Source organism: Bombus fervidus, chromosome 19 (genome assembly GCF_041682495.2).
Source record: "Bombus fervidus isolate BK054 chromosome 19, iyBomFerv1, whole genome shotgun sequence".
Classification (NCBI taxonomy): domain Eukaryota; kingdom Metazoa; phylum Arthropoda; class Insecta; order Hymenoptera; family Apidae; genus Bombus; species Bombus fervidus.
In genome coordinates this window covers 2,600,270-2,617,502 of record NC_091535.2, presented here as the reverse complement: position 1 = coordinate 2,617,502, position 17,233 = coordinate 2,600,270, and the positions used below count along the sequence as shown (strand labels likewise).

The following is a 17,233-nucleotide window of genomic DNA, read 5'->3' as shown; positions in this document are numbered from 1 at the left end:
AGCACAGTGGTACGTTGATCAGCTTCTTTCACATTTGATTTTTCGATTGCAACATACCACACAGTCTTTATCCTTTCTGTATCATCTCAATGTGTAGAAGCCTTTCTACTGTTTCAAAAATTGATGGAGATATAAAATCTCCAACTAATTGATCAACTAAACGATGCTAAATGCGTTATTTTCTTTTTATTCTGTTTCTCCTGGTTTGCGTTATACAATAGGTAAGAACATATGGTTGATATTTCCAAGTCCCAAACAAATAATTTTCTCCACCAGTTTTGCCACTTTCGCATAAAACAGTATGTAGCCGTACACTGGTCTGGTCTTCTATCTTGTTATTGGGTTGGTAACTGAGTGAGTGCGAATTTTGTCAATAGGTGGTATTGGATTATTAGTTGCCAACCCAATAGATTCAAAATAATATTCGTCGACAATACTATCGCTATCTAACATGTATTTTTTGCATCTTTTAGGCATCGTGTTTAAAGTATTACAAAAAATATATAAAATATAAAAGCTATGTAATGTAAATGTATGTGTATGTAAAATGTAAAAGCTTGCTGATTCGTCTGGTAGTGTCATTGAAAGACTGAACTTGGTTCTGGCTCCACCATCAGTAGAGTTTAGGTTAAACGTAAAATAAGACTTCTTCGCTAAAGATCTCCAATTCTCTTTCATCAGAAACATAATATTGTTTAGATTACTATAAATAATATAAATAAACACGCATAAGATTATCGCTCAAAAAAATAGACGTAGGTCAGTCGCCTCATAATAAACGTGCTCAACTGTAAACAAATTTCGTCCGCAACGGTAAAAAGACTTGGGCGGCTATTTACCAACACTCGTCCACGAAGGGATATTGTACGTAATTACAAAGTTGTTGATCATTGAAAGTTTTTAAGAGAACCATAAAGTTAATAAGACCATTGAAAGAAAAATAACAAAGAATGTAACTATCATAAAATTTTGAAGTAAGTTATGACATAGAACAAAGACGTGACTACCTGATATATATTACCTGACGTGATATTAACAAAAGTGTAAATTCCTCTTAATACTACCAAATTACTGTTTATTATTACCAAAGACACTTAGATAAAAAATTGTTTACTTATCGAACAAGAATCCACAGTCAACTATGGGGAACAGCGAGTAATACCAACATAGAAATTCTTCAATTCCAACCAAATTCTCCAATAAAAAACTATAAGATCCTCAATAGATGCACCTTGGTATGTTACCAACGAAACAATACATCGCGACCTTAAGATACCCACAGTTAAAGAAGAAATATCCAAATTCAGCGATAAATATAACATAAGAATTAACAAACACGAAAATCCACTAATTACTCAATTACATGACACGACGGATCAGATCCGCAGGCTAAAGAGACATCACCCTATAGATTTAAACACTAGATTCAGCTAGAACCAAACATACGATAATTATTTATTATTCATTTATTATCATAGTACCACGCCAGAATAATTTGCTTATAATTCTTAATGAGAATTGATTATAAAATTCTTCCAAAAAAATAAAATCCAAAATATTAGATTTCTTCTTTGCTTTCGTCCATCACAGTTGGCCACCCTCGAACAGTCGTTTTCCAAATCGATTGTCAGATACACGCAATCATGATCGTGTTGGCGCGTTTAGGTGTATCAAGTTATCCATGAGCGGCCCCAGCAGTGCGGCTCTACTTTAGTCGTCTCATCATCCCTTCATGGAGCTTGGTGACTTGCACGCTCGTGACTTGGCATCAGGGTGGCGTCGATATATCGCCCCTTGGTCCACGCGTTCACGTTGTTCACCCGATTCACAGGTCCATTTGTCTATGCTTTGGAAAATAAAATCGTCAATTGTAGAATGTACTTTCCTATTGTTAATCTTGCACTGTTCAATTTGAGATTTCGCCAAGTGGATTGCACGATGGAATAAAATTGATATAAATAAGTGACAAGAGTAAAGAATAAATAAAGATAGACAGAGAATGTAAATGTAATAAATAAATGCAAATAAAAAAAAAAAGAATGTAAATGAAAGCTGGGGCAATTCATGTAAAAGGATTAAGATTTACATATATTTAACCATCGTTTGCACATAGAATGAAGTTTAACGAGTGGTTTTATGGCTAGTTTCTGAAACAAAGCACGTAGAAAGCCTACAATACAAGTTGTCCAAAGTGGAATACTCTTTATTACATTTAACACGCTTTTTACGTTGATAAACAGAGTATGGATATTTATGCAAATTCATATTTTCATGCGCATAATTAAAAAGATGAAATCTAGATAGAAACTTTATCTGATAGATATGAGATTTCATCTAGCAAAAATTATTATAAGAGAAATAATTGTTAATAAACTTGAATCTCCCAATGGATTTAAAATAACTATTAATATTCCAGAATTAAATGACTTTACTTTTTCATAATAAATAATTAAACAATAAGAAATTAAAGCTAAACCGTCTCGTCCTAATAATAAAGTTAATTAGGTCTTAAAAAGGAAAAAGTTATTGATATTAAAAATAACAATATTAAATAATAAAATCGATTAATCAAATATTTATTATTTATATTACCAGAATATTACCAGAAACATAAATATTATTAACTTAAAACTAATTACTAAAATAAAATTAAACTTTACTGAATTTAACCTAAAAATTAATCATTCAAATACATATACTTTATTATTAATTAATAAAATATATAAACCAAAAGACATACAGAAAGTACTATTCTTACAAATTTTTACATATTACGTGCATTTTCATACCTTCACATCTTCCTGCATATAAAATTCATATTCATAAACAAAATGGATTTGTATAAATAATTTGGATACACAGCCAGTCACTGACCAGGTAACGTCTTGGACGAGAAACAAGGTAGAACGAAGGTGTACAAAAGTTTGGTGAAGACGGTCGATCGACGTTGGCACAAATTACCTCTTTAACGAAAGGTTACCAATTCCTCTTGCTGGAGGATCGAACCGGAGGAGGAAAGATGGAGTGGTCCCAGGGGGTGAGGGCGAGCCTCCTAGAGGAAGGTTACGTGGTGTTTGGCCCTCGCCACTGCCGTCTTCCACGTCGTGACGTCCACGAGGCGGGCCAAGTGACAAATAGATGTACGCGGCGACCGCACGATTTACTCCTTGCGAAGGGATAAAAGCTTCCTGACAAAATCCTGCTGTGACAGCGGATCCCGCCGTCCCGACCGTGTTGCTTCTCTCCCGCGACTAATCGTCCCGCAAAAAAGTTTACGACTCGAACTTCCATCTGGAACAAAAACAGCTCTGACTTTCCGCCGGGAGTTTCAACTGGTCAAATTGCCCTTTTCTCTCTAGTGTATTGTGAATAGGGAATTATAGAATGTTTAAAAGATAGTATTTTAGACTGAAGTTACGCAGACTGAAATTTTAATTCAGGTTAGGTAAATCGTGGACGTGTATATACAGTGAAACACGAAAGTCTTTGCCATATCTTGTAAAGAGGTCATTTTAGTTCAAATAAAGCAGGTGTAAGACTTTCTAAGCACTGTATTTTTTTCTTGACACATAAAGACAGAATGCAGCTGCTTTTGATCGTCTTGAAATATTGGCTTGGCAACTAAGTGATTGCGGATTTTGCCATTAAGTGGTATTGACAAAGTCCGCAATCACTTAGCTGCCAACCCAATAGAATGCACTAACTTAGCAGTCAAATTCTGCATCATTTTATGCGAACGAAAATGATTTTTTTATGATATATAAGAAGACTTTTATGAGCAAATTTATAAATATTAATTTACAAAGAATTTTATTTTAGTGCAATATTTAATCATTCGAAAAAGCTTGCAAAACTTATTTTTAATTTCAGTTTTAGTCCTAATGAAAATTTCAAAACCACCTGTGCACAGTGAACGTTTCCGGAAACAATTCTTTATAATTGTCTATAATATTTTTCAACTGATCTCGAGCTCCATTTTAATCTACAAATTCTCGCATTGAACGACTGGTCGGTTTGACGAAGTAACAACGGCGGCCCGATTAACAGGAGCGTTTCCCATTTTCTAAATAAGTCTCGCAGGGTTTCTTCCTGCACGACGATAAGTTTCCAGCTGTTCTCTTTCCAGCCAACACAGCGGCATGAAGGACCGGGCGTCTCCTTCCGGCACTCCTGTTCGCTCTATCTCGCCTGCTCACCCTTCCCGAATCCACTCTCATTATTCCGAGGAAATTAAATATGTCACCTGATTCTTAAAGTTAATTGAACTTCGGCCGTAGCTCGAATCGGCCCGGCCGGCTTCTAATTCATTAGGATAATGTATTTGGGGCCACATTTAGGATAAACCCTGCTCTGTTTCGTCAAGGACAAGGATGTGTTGTTTAACATAATCTTAGGATCCATTCTTGTATCGTGCAACGCACTGAAGTTTACATTTAGCTTCTTGAAGTTGCTCAAAGATTAGTCAGTATTAGTTTCATATTCTGTTGAGGTTGACTGATAGAGGAACCAGTGGATTAATTTGTAATAGAAAAATATATTGAAATAAGTATAGGTATAAGTGAAGATATAGTGTATGAGATCAAAATCAAATAAGTTGTTATCATTATTTATTAATTTAATACATGATATTCTTGAGGTTAACTGATAGAGGAACCAGTGGATGAATTTGTAACAGAAAGATATATTGAAATAGGTATAGGTATAAGTACAGGTACAGTGTATGAGGTCAAAATCAAAGAAATTGTTATCATTATTTATTAATTTAATACATGATATTGTTAAGGTTGACTGATGGAGGAACCAGTGGATGAATTTGTACACAAAAATATATTGAAATAGGTATAGGTATAAGTACAGATATAGTGTATGAGGTCAAAGTCAAGTAAATTGTTATCATTATTTGTTAATTTAATACATGATATTGTTAAGGTTGACTGATGGAGGAACCAGTGGAATAATTTGTATAGAAAAATATATTGAAATAGGTATAGGTATAAGTATAAGTACAGACATAATGGATGAGGTCAAAATTAAATAAATTGTTATCATTATTTGTTAATTTAATACATGATATTGTTAAGGTTAACTGATGGAGAAACCAGTGGAAGAATTTGTATAGAAAAATATATTGAAATAGGTATAGGTATAAGTACAGACATAATGGATGAGGTCAAAATTAAATAAATTGTTATCATTATTTGTTAATTTAATACATGATATTGTTAAGATTGACTGATGGAGGAACCAGTGGATGAATTTGTAAGAGAAAAATATATTGAAACAAGTATAGGTATAAGTATAGTGCAGAAATAGTGTATGAGGCCAAAATCAAATAAATTCTTATCATTATTTATTAATTTAGTACATGATATTGTTGAGGTTGACTGATAGAGGAACCAGTGGATGAATTTGTAATAAAAGGATATATTGAAATAGGTATAGGTATAAGTATAAGTACAGGTATAGTGTATGTGGTCAATTTTTAGTTTATTTACTTATCATTGTGTCAGTAGAGAAATATATTTCTAGTAATTATTATTTCTCAATTTTTAAATCAAAACTTACAAAATTCCCATTGTAGTATTCTTGTTAATTAACTTTTCCCATTTATCAGTGTCACTGGTATTGTTATATACACATGTAGTTGAAACATAAAAATTACACATATAGTGATTGCAAAATGTATTTGCATATCATCATATTTACTATAGCATCCACATACTAATTTTAATTAATATACATTCACGTATATTAAATCCTGCATCATTTAGCAGTACTTTTATATCACTACAAAAATTTGTTGCCATGAAAATGAAAAGAACTTGATGGAAGGATGTCTCATTGGAAATAAGACTATGTACAAATACATTTTGTACCCACTGTATATGAAATGTACAGATTTCTGTACTGTAACCTACAAAATTCCAATTGTAGTGTTCTCGTTAATTAAATTTAACAGATGAAATTTACAGATACGAAATTGAAATCAAAGAGACACTAGTTCCATTCCTTGCGAAAAAACTTTGCGTAAAACAACACCAAATTTTCCAATATAAAACCAGATCTTTGTACACACCATACCAAAATGAACCCTTAATACTTCACTAATTATTTAATTAATTCTTGAAAAATAAGAAGGTGTAGGCTATTTATCTCGTTATTTTTCCGTAGGGTACGCATAATTTGTTGATCTTCAGGTTAAAAACAATGACAAGGCTGATCGTGATTCATGCCTGGATCATGGCGGACAATTTACCGAAAGCTGATTTATCGTATTCAACCGGCAGACTAAGTTCGAGTAATAAACTCGAGCAGGATCTAAATCCCTATTTTACTTACCAACCGGTCGCAAGGCTACGGTGGAGCAGCGAGCGCCGCGGAGGGGCGGAGGAAGCCAGGCGTGTACTAAATTTAAAAGTAAAACCTCTGCCTTTGTTGCCGAATCCCCGCGCTGAAAGAGAAGGTTGCTCTGCTCCTTCCAGCCATTCAACAGATTTAAATGGGCCCCGGAGCTTCGCGACCGCTTTCCTCTTTTAGTTGTTTTAAAGTACAGACGCTGCGGGTTCAACGATACGTGCCTCGGATTTATTTCGATCAGCCTCGTTCTATCTCTTTCTCTCTCTCTCTCTCTGTTCGTTCTTTTTAGAGCGCAGTTTTGTACGCAGTTGCTTTCCAGTGCTGCTGCGGAAGTAAGAAAATATATACCGTTATTTGGACAGAATATTCTTCGAATAGAATGCGTGGTCGTTCATTTTGCCTTCTTCGGATCATTTATAAAAGTTTCATGGAAAGATTCGTTAATAAATAATTACGTAAATAAATAGTTGGAGAAATCAGAGGAAATTGGAAATGACGTGAACTAGTTGTGAATTTGTTAGTTCTTTTACGATGGAAAATTTCTTCAAATTCACCCATTATAGTCTAACACTAGAACGTTACTAGAATGTTATGTAATACATTTCTGGTATTATTGATCCATCTAGGATCATCATCACTGAACGAGGGTTGCCACATTTATAAAATTGTAGGACCAATCATTTTGACTAGTATTGGTATAAGTAACCTTGACACAAAATTATTTTCAGTTTGAATACATAAAAAACAACATAAAATCCATTATATTATTCTTTTAGTTATGCGAAAGTCATTACATCATTGCGGAAAAAAATATAACATAAAGTAGGAACTTTAAAGTAAAATGGTAACACCAGTTAATTTGACTGACGTGGTAGCTCCAGTGCTAACAGATAATGAATATTGGATAAGGAACATGGAATTTTCAAGTGTTAGATGTAAAATGGAGATACAGGTTATGGCAATCAGGATAGAAGATATAGGTTAGGAATATCGAAATAAGGTTACAGAACATGAGAAGGCGAATATGGAGTACAAGTAAGAAACAAAGATGAAAAGATTGTCGTAAGGTGTCCATCAATTCCGTCGTAGTCCAACCGCAGATCAGCCGCTTATGATTATAAATCTACATCCGGTACGGGTGACCGCGCGAGATATTATTCAAAATTAGCGGGCCAGCGAAAGTCGGAAGTGGCAATTTGGCGGACGAAGAAGAGGAGAGAGAGCGGCAACGCGAAGCGGTTTCTCGTCTCGGCGTCTCTACCGCGGCAACAAAAGACCGGTTAATTATGATTCTTTTATGATTCGATTTAACCGATCCCCAGAGCCGCCGAGGAATATCGCGCACAATGTACGCCGGGAATTAACGGACTATTAGCGGCGGAACAATGGAGCCTTTTTCTTGCCGGTGAGGGCCGTCTTTCGACGACAATGGGATCGATGTAACGCCAGTTCACTGGAAACCCCCAAGCGATTGTAGCAAACGGACTTTAAGCGGTTAATTTGCCGTCTTGCTTTCGTCTGTTTCGCTTTGAAAGCCAGGAAAAAGTAACTGTTCACCGAGTTTCAGTTAGGGAGTGTACTGCTGACTACGATCCGAGGTGTAGATTGGTTTAAAGCATCGTTGCGAAGGGGTTGAAAGGACGAGGGTGTAAAAAGTGGCGGAGATTCGTAATTTAATTTTCTTCCAAGCATGTTGGCGATATTTAGAATACAGAAATAACTGCAGAACTGTATTAATTATAGTGGAATGAGGATAATTAGTTCAGGTATCTGGAGTTCGTCTTAATAGCAATTCGTTCCTTCTTCTCCCTGGCTACGATTTCTCATTAAAATAATCAGTTCACATCCGAACGTGAAATTTATTTAACCTAACCTCAATCGAGCATTAACAAATATTTTCACTTTAGAAATTCATTGAAATTCTAGAAAAATGTAACTTTCATTTAGAAAACGTAAACAGTTGTTCTGTGAATTGTAATATACACAGAACACATTAGGTTGTCCCAAAAGTTTCTTTTTTGTTTTATGAGGAAATAATAGATGCACAACATTCTTTGTTTTCTATTATTTTATTGAATAATATATGATCCATTTTATTGTATTGGTGAGTGATTAAAGTTCTATTGGAACAAAAAGGATCATACACAATTCAATAAAATAATACAAAACAAAAAATGTTGTACATCTATTATTTCCTTATAAAACAAAAGAAACTTTTAGTACAATAACTAAATGTAATTTTGAATATAAATTATATTATGTACAAGATATAAATATTGTATGAAAATATGAATTGTAAGCATAAAATGTAAATGTAAAATACGTTTTGCCTTAATCCATCAATTTTCTCTTATCTTAACAATTATCGTAACGTGTTCAGAATCTCCCTCGAAATGTCAGCCAACACGATCTAGAAATTTTCTTATTATCAATAAAACATAAGGATTTCCCAGTGAAATATTTTCGAGAAAAAGCAAACTTACTGGGAAAGTAGTCGTCTTTTCTGGGAACAACCCGTGCGAAATTAATCTCAGCAACGAGAACGAGTTCTCGAGCGTGATTTCGGCAAAGACACACGGAAACCATGAGAACGGTTCAAGCAAAAAGCTAACCTCTGACCGCTAAGCACCTGCCACTGTCATAAAAGGCAATGATATTTTTATAATTGAAATTAATTGCAGGTTGACCGCGCGCTTCCGTGTGACCTGTAATAAAAGCAAGAACTTGCAGCAACTGGCCTGTTGTGCGGACAAATGTTAAAATAACGTTAAGGCGACGAAAACCGAAAGGTAACTGACCCTCAGCGTCACCAAGGTAAGTGGCATTTTTGCTGGAAATTTATAGCATTCAATAATTTTGAAGTTTGATGAAAACACATTAGTGTAATTCCTAAAATTAAAATTTAGGTTTATAAATAGTATTTGTTATAATTATAACTCATAAGCACTTTTCACTCAGTCTATTATTTTATAATTACGATACACTTTTTGGCAAAATTGCATTGTATCCACCACAACTATTATATCTTTATCATATTATTCTAATTTATTTTGTACGCTTATGTTATTAAATAGGTTTTGAAGTTCGATATTTAATTGATTCACACAGATCTAGTTTTGTAGATTCTGTATTTCACCATCATGTACAGCCATATGAATATACCGAATACTCTCAGATAATTAACATGTGGCGGACACCAAAACAAAAAAGCGTCGTTAGAAGTCGTACCAACTTTGCATGTAGGAACTAGTGATCATACCAACCTAATATTTTCCTCAACAGCTTATGCATGATATGAATTTATTTATTTATCTTCTGATTGCCCTATACAGTTGCAGAAATCAGGATTATGATCATTTCTTCACCATTGACTCACCTTTAGATTCACAAATTGCCGGTCTTTTCACTGTATTTGTAAATCGTTTCACTTCAATAGAACGTGAAACGCTTAAGCGTCAAGTAAATTGAAAGAAAAAAAGCTAAAATGACGTAAACGCGAGGACGACCGGCAACAAATGGCAGAGCGAAATCGCGTGTACGTTAGAACGCCGGTTAAAGTTTTAAATATCCTAAAGAAAGAAACTTCTATTCAATGTATCTTTCTATATTCTATGGAAGAACATAAAAAATTGATTCTCCATAATAACGATCGTTCCACCGAATTATGACTCAATCGTTCCTCCTACTACCTAATACCACAACAGTTACGTCACAAAGTAGAAAAAGCGGCGACTCGGAGAAAAGTCTACAAACCCATTCCACGCATTTTCCCCCGAAGCTGTGTAATTTCTACTATCTAGCGAGCTCATCAAACAGACGTAGCACTCGTCGAACAAACGCGATCCTCTGGCTCCCTCTGCCAGTCAATGATCCACCGATTACGTCACGAGGTAAAAAGCATTAAGAAAAATGCCATACCACCATGGTGGTGAAACAATTCACCGAGAGCCCTCCCACGTCCACCGAGGAATCATCAACACGGTACCAAAAGAGTAACAGTGAACGACAGCGATCGCCGGTTTGAATCGGCGATAAAGCGTCCGCCATGAAGGGAACACGCGAAGGAGAGGCTCGCACCCAATCATCAAAGTCGCATTTTCAGTGTAATGGGTGTGTTTAGCCGGTCGTGCACGTTTGGAAAGGGACGGTTGGAAGGAACGATCGGCCGAGATCCAAGCTTGCGGAGTCTCTCGATCGTGATCGGAGCCCCTCCGCCACCAATAATCATCGTACGGCCGCAATTACGGGCCTGGGGCATCCAATCGGGGCCTCTCTTCTTTCACGACATAGTTCCACTCTCTCTCTTTTTCCCCTGTTTCCATCTTTCTCGTTTCTTAGCCACTCTATTATTAGGCTGTATTACTGTAATGCGGCGACCAGCATGTCCGGGGCCAGCGAAATGGCTGCCATAATAGGGACAGACGCCAGATATCCGGCGTTTACCTCGCAGCATCCTGTCCGTGCGATTATCGTGCCACGACCGGGAATTTTACTGAAATTTTAGAAAGAATTCCGTGCCTCGTATACTCGCTTCGTTTAATCGGCCAACTTTTGCTTTGATAGGTCTGTTTGTGAGTTCATGCGATGGGGACTTAAGGTTCCTGACTGTTTTATTTCATATCGCGATAACAAAAGGTCGAAAGAGGCAAAAAATGTCTTTTATCACGTAGCATTTTTATGCGTAATGGTTCCAAGCATAGAGAAAATATTTCCCAATATTCTCAGCTGTCTGTACGAACATCGTAATAACAAAGGATCAAACCCCACCTAACCTAAACAAAAAGGATCAAAGAAACAAAGAATGCTGTCTTTTTGTATCACGTAGTTTTGTATATAATGATTTATTCAAGAATGGAGAGAATATTTCTGAAATACACACGCACACACACACACACATATATATACACATATATATTTTTATTTATATACAGAGAAGAGGAACATACGGCGAATCTCGTAAAAAACGAGCACGAGTCTGTTCAAATACGACATCTAGATCTCCCAATAAGTAGTCGCGAAGAAGTTCAAAGAGACTTGGTGCGAGATCCTTCCTGCCGTATCCGCGCTTTTCAATATGGAATCGCGCGATAAACGCTCCCCAGGCAAAGAGGAAAGACGTATCTTCTCTGGCAGATAGGGGGAACTTTATAACTTGGCTACGAGCAACAGCGAAACAAATCGTGCGACTGGATCTCGCGAGACATCCGGTTTCCTTGGCCGACACCCTCCACTGTTCTCTCTCTCTCTCTCTCTCTCTCTCTCTCTCTCTCTCTCTCTCTCTCTCTTTCTCTGGTATTCGTCAAACGAGAAAGCATAAAATTTATGGTTTTCAGAAATGTTATATTTACTATCGTTCATATTTACGATTTCTAAAAAAGAGTCTATGGATTCTTCAGTGATAAAAAGTGAAGATTTTTGGTGTTTAGTGACTTTGGTGTTTAGAGGTTGTAACATGGTTTCGTTTCTACTTAGCGATGGCTAAGTTCGCTAAAAACTAGCTTCCTCTCTATCGATTCTCCAGTAATGACAGGCGATTTCACTATAGCCGAGATAAGTAAAGACATTGCACAAATATTTCATTCAGCCAAACACGATGAACTGTTGTTGGGTGAAAAAAGAAATTCGAAGGAAATACTCCAATTTTCAAGGGAAGATAAAAATATAAAATTATTGTTTTATATTTTTTTTTTTTTTTTTTTTATCAATGGAGCTTCAAACAAGCAGCCTAAATCACTGAAAAATACGTGTACATTACGGTATTGTGTATTTTAGAAAAATGGATACCAAATACTTTCAAACTACTATGGAAGTGTCTCTATCAATCAAAAGTATATTTATTTCTATACCAGAGCCGTGTGATAATTTTCAAAGATCCTCGTTATGGTAAATCACTCTTTCCAACAAATATTAATGAATAAATTATTGGATGATTATTTATTTATGGCTGCAGAATAAATACTGAACATAACATTGAAAACTATATGAAATATTCTCTATTTACGTGTCAATCCATTCGTTTGAATCATTTCGATAAAATCACAAATCTACATAAACATTCGTATTTATCAATCACTAGATTGTCCGAAAAGTTTCTTTCGTTCTAAAGCAAATAATAGACGCACAATGTTTCTTGTTTTAGTTTATTGAATTATGCACGAGCATAATAATAAAAATATAACAAATTGGATAAAATAATACAAAACAGAAATTGTTCATCTATTATCACCTTCCAAAACGAAAGAAACTTAACCTAAACAACCTAACCTCAATCTAAAACAATGTTACTTATTTCTCCTACTATCGTCTGTTCTCTGATCTACCGCAAACGAACGTACTTAAAATCACAGTTAAATCCTGCGACTCTACATCCTTCGGAAAAAAAGAAATACTAAAAGAAACAAGTGCAGCTTCTTCATTACCGAGAGAAAACAAATATACAGAAATAAAATACAGAAGAAGGTAGAGAAATAAATAGAACAATCTAAGGATCGAGAGGATGGCCGTGCATCTGTCAAGCGGACGAAAAGAGAGGCACACGGTTGGGCAGAGGAGCTTGGTCCTGCGGGCGTGGGTGGCGGAACGGAGAGGGAGAGTTTGGGGGGTGAGTATCGAGGGCGCTAATGTTCCTCGGGCAGGAAACACCGTCTCCATCCTGCACCCTCTATCTCTCCGCTCACTCGCCTATTTTTATTCGTCTTTATCTGAGACTTGAGTCGGTTCCTCTCCATTTCCTCTTGAGGAGTTCTTCCTCCTTCTCAGCCTCCCTCTTCTTCTTCTTCCTCCTCCTACCCTCCTCTTTCTGTATGCCGCTTCTCTCCGTGTCCCCTCCGGGTACCGATGCGGTGACAACAACATGCAAACATTCTGGTATTTGCAATTCGAATGCCACAAAACGGGGACGGGAAACCGCGGCGAAGAAGCCCCAGCCGGTGCTCGCCTTGCCGCGAGAACGCGTCGATCCCACCCCTTGCAAAAGGTACACTGCTCGCTATTCTATTAGCCCGCGGAAAGATAAGTTCTACTTTGGCCGTACGAGCGCTGTGCACGAGAAACGTATCGTTTCCAAACGGTTTCAGTATTTTTCACCGACCATCCCCGTCAGCCGCCTCCGTGTTATCGTCCTTGCTCCAGGCTAACGGAATTTTCTCTGCTCTTTGTGTCTCTGATTGACCTTTTTTCACCAATTTTTGCTATTATTTCTGATTCTATTTGCAGGTGGTTTGGACAGAGTGTAGAAAAATGTAGATTTAGGAAATTCTTTTTATGGGAAATAAAACAGGTGGTTTCCTATCGTTAAGAAATTTAAGTGTCTTTGGAAGGAATTTTAAATATCAAAGAGTTTCTTGGATAGATCTCGTGCGATATTTTTCTTTAAATTTGAGGGGAAGATTTGTCTTCTATGGGACTTTCTTTTCTAATTGTAACGCATTCTTTGGGTGTTTTTCTAACCTAAAAAAGTTTGTTATGTCTGAGAAACATATGAAAGAGTCGTTGTTGACACTTGCAAATTCTTATTTTAATTTGTAAAACCTTGAATCTCTTCGACAATTGAACAACATTTATTTAAAATTCATAGGTTTGGTGTTGTCTAGGAGTTCAGAATTCTATTGACGTGTAATTGAAAATCATTGTTCTTGGAAGAAATATCAATTTGAAGGTTTCTCAACCCCAAAGATTATAAAGGGGAATAAATTCGTCGTAATGTTTTTGAGTTACACGCAGCCTGAAATTGTGATGATACGTGCTCGCGGCCGATTTATAACCAGGTGATTATACAATCAAGAGGGCAGATGCGCACATTAAAAGTTCAGCGTCGTTCAGCGACGAAATTCGTGATTATAACGTCGATATAAGAATAGCCTTTGGCCAGAAAAATGAAGACATCTGCCCTGATGAGAGCCGTCCGGAGCACGGCCACGTTGAAAGCATCCAACCCTGCATAAATCGACTGCTTAAGCACGGGTTCTGCAGAAAAAATTGCAAGCAGATGCAAGTCTCACAGTTCAAGCGTGACACGATGCAATATTTTCTTCCATTTAAATTCACCTGTATATCTTTTCATGCATTATCATTTATGATATAGCTACTCTTTGAATTAATATGTTTCCAAGAAAACTCCACCATCGATTAACTATTATCTCTCCCCGTTTAAATGTAAATCTGTGATAAATGTAGGCTACGAGGAAAGAACACGATAAGTCACATTTTCTATTTTTTTTAGAAGCAAACGGTTTTAAGATTCTGTATATCATCAACCAATGCAACGTTAGTAAAATTGTCTTTATATTTGATTTTGAAGCTGAACATGTGTCTTTTCATTCCCTTCAAAGTTTCAATATTGAGATATGTAGAATTTTATGTGACTAGGTTAGCTGCGCGGTAGTGATACTTGTATGTATAGTGGTAGTGTATGGGAGTATGTGTGTGCGTAGCATCTCGAAAACAAAGTGTAAACTGTTCAGTTAACGGTCCGGTATGGAAGAAGGTTAGGCGCGTGCAAGTGTGTATCGATGAATATCTTTGAAATCGTTTATCAAATAAATATATAACTATCGTGATATAAATTCTAAGTGTAAATTTAGTGTTCCTATACCATTATTTCGGCTATTAAGATCCAAAATTCTCAATATTCAAATACATTTTTGCCTCGTTATAACGTTACACGAAGCTTCACCAACTTGTCAGCTACCTTTAAAAAACTTACATCTTTTAACGTTGCTCAACTACAAGGTGACATTAAACTAAATCTACAAAAATGTGCTAATCGTGTTTTCTTCCTATGATCTTCAAATGGACAAATTTAATAAACAGAAAATTGTATTATCGTTGAATGAAACAAGGAAATTTTAGATATCAATATCAAAATGGAAGAAGCTCGATAATGAGAAGCTAGATATATCGGGTGAAACAAAGTCGAGCTGTCAACGGTGCTGGCCGGCTATCTAGAATCGCGAGCCAGCCGTTTTTCTAATATCTGTTTTTCGGAATCGCACGCGTAATACATACGACGGGGTGGGACGTTGGTCGCTATATAATTACGCGTCTATCGTCCCAGGCTTGTTTTATATGTGGAAGCCCATTCGGCCACGGAAACGAGCTACGCTGCTTGTTATTCGAGCAATTTCAGCCCATCGAGGACCAACCGACGCACACTCGATCACGAGATTGCGATATCAGCTAATAACAAGGTTCGTCGAATATTCGTCGAATACGTTACAGTCGTTGAAAGAGGCGGCGAAGGAATATTTTTAAGGCACTCGGACACGATACAATTGCCACTAGAAATACAAACACGATGCTTCTTTTTTTTTTTTTTTACAACGTTCTACCGAATTTTTCAACGAATTTTCTTAACATTTTGGACTTTCTGTTTTTTATTCCTTTTTCTTTTGCTGCAGGGAGCAGGAAGAAAATTACACCCTTGGTCGGTGCAGCTAACGTCTCTTACAATTGCGATTCTTCCTATAAATCTTGTTAAGGCTAATTAATTGCAATGGCTTGTATAATTCAGTTTAGTCAGTGTTTCCGCGTGAAAGGTTTGTTTGGCATTGGTATCTTCCCTACCGTTAGGATATCGAAGGTGCCTGAATGGTTGGAAAAACGATAGTTTAAATTACTGTTTATTGTTACATTTATAATCTTCAGGTAGGTGTGATCTTCGCAATATAAATAAATATAACAAGAGGGACTTGAAGGTATTGGAATAATTAGTATAGTAGCATTTCTGTAATTCTTATACTTTTCCAAATAAATGTTTATTCAAAGGTATCCATTCATAGTGACGACTATGTCACTTTCCAGAATTCTGTAATTTCTTTGAGGTTAGGAATCTTAGGCGTCGAAGTTCATACAGAGAGATCAGACCAGAGAAGAATAGAGTTGCATCGTTTCATTTAACACTTTGACTGCAGTAAATGTGAAAATCGCCTACCAATTGTATTTGGATTTCCGCATCGATTTTGTACGAAGCAATGTGCTTTCGTGATTTATGAAAAGGATTTGAGGTAAGCGGATATAAAAGGACAAACGTACTGCTTTAGTAATTATCGGTTGCTCTGATCTTAGACAATATTATGCTTGTCTTGTTCACGTATTGATATACCGGGTTTTGCTTAAATTCAGCATCTGACTTACCTACAAAGTATCTGTGAGAATACCTTGAAGATAATTTCAAGGCCATCAATTCAGTTTTGCTTGTCAATATCTATTTCTTATGTTATGTATATGATGTCTTAAGCGACATCAAGACGAATTGAAGATAACTTTGCAATGACGTCGTATGTAGCGTCAGTAACTTTTCAAAACCTTCAGTAGCAATCGAAATAATTTAACACTGAAATCACATGTTTCGGTGAGGACGCCACGGAAGTATTTTTATTATTCAAAGCATATAATGGCAAAATAATAATAAATTGATGATGTAAGACACCATTCTTCCCCAATGGACCGTTTATCTTATTGGTGGCCATGGATGACCACCGTGGCGCCTTGGTAACAGCTGATAGCGACATATTATGACAAGGCTTCGTTTATTTCAACAAACCATTCGCATTCGTTGTTTCGTCGCAAGCAAAACGTGCAGAATATATTGTTGAAACGTGTAGAAGGTATTAGTAAACAGTATTTGTTCATTCTATATATAACAATAAAGTATGTTCATACTTCTAACCTCAATTATATGATTATAAAGCAGCATTCGCAATTATTTTCTAAGGTGTGTTTATAATAATATTCGTAGATTACCCATCAAAGATATGGATGCAAACACAGTGCACCGTTAGATGCAAGATTTGTTATCATCTTTTTTTATTGGTGTTCTAATAAAAACGTTTAATTGTTCAATGGGACACTTTTTTATTTCAAAGTATCTTCTATT

The 17,233-nt window shown here is 36.2% G+C and overlaps 1 long non-coding RNA gene across 1 annotated transcript; it reads left to right on the top strand.

Moving 5' to 3' along the window:
* The first annotated feature begins 15,126 nt into the window (after positions 1 to 15,126).
* Positions 15,127 to 16,133, top strand: LOC139996870 (uncharacterized). Its single transcript, XR_011802430.1, has 2 exons — positions 15,127 to 15,545; positions 15,756 to 16,133. It is a non-coding gene; the product is annotated as an uncharacterized lncRNA (long non-coding RNA).
* Positions 16,134 to 17,233: the final 1,100 nt, after the last annotated feature.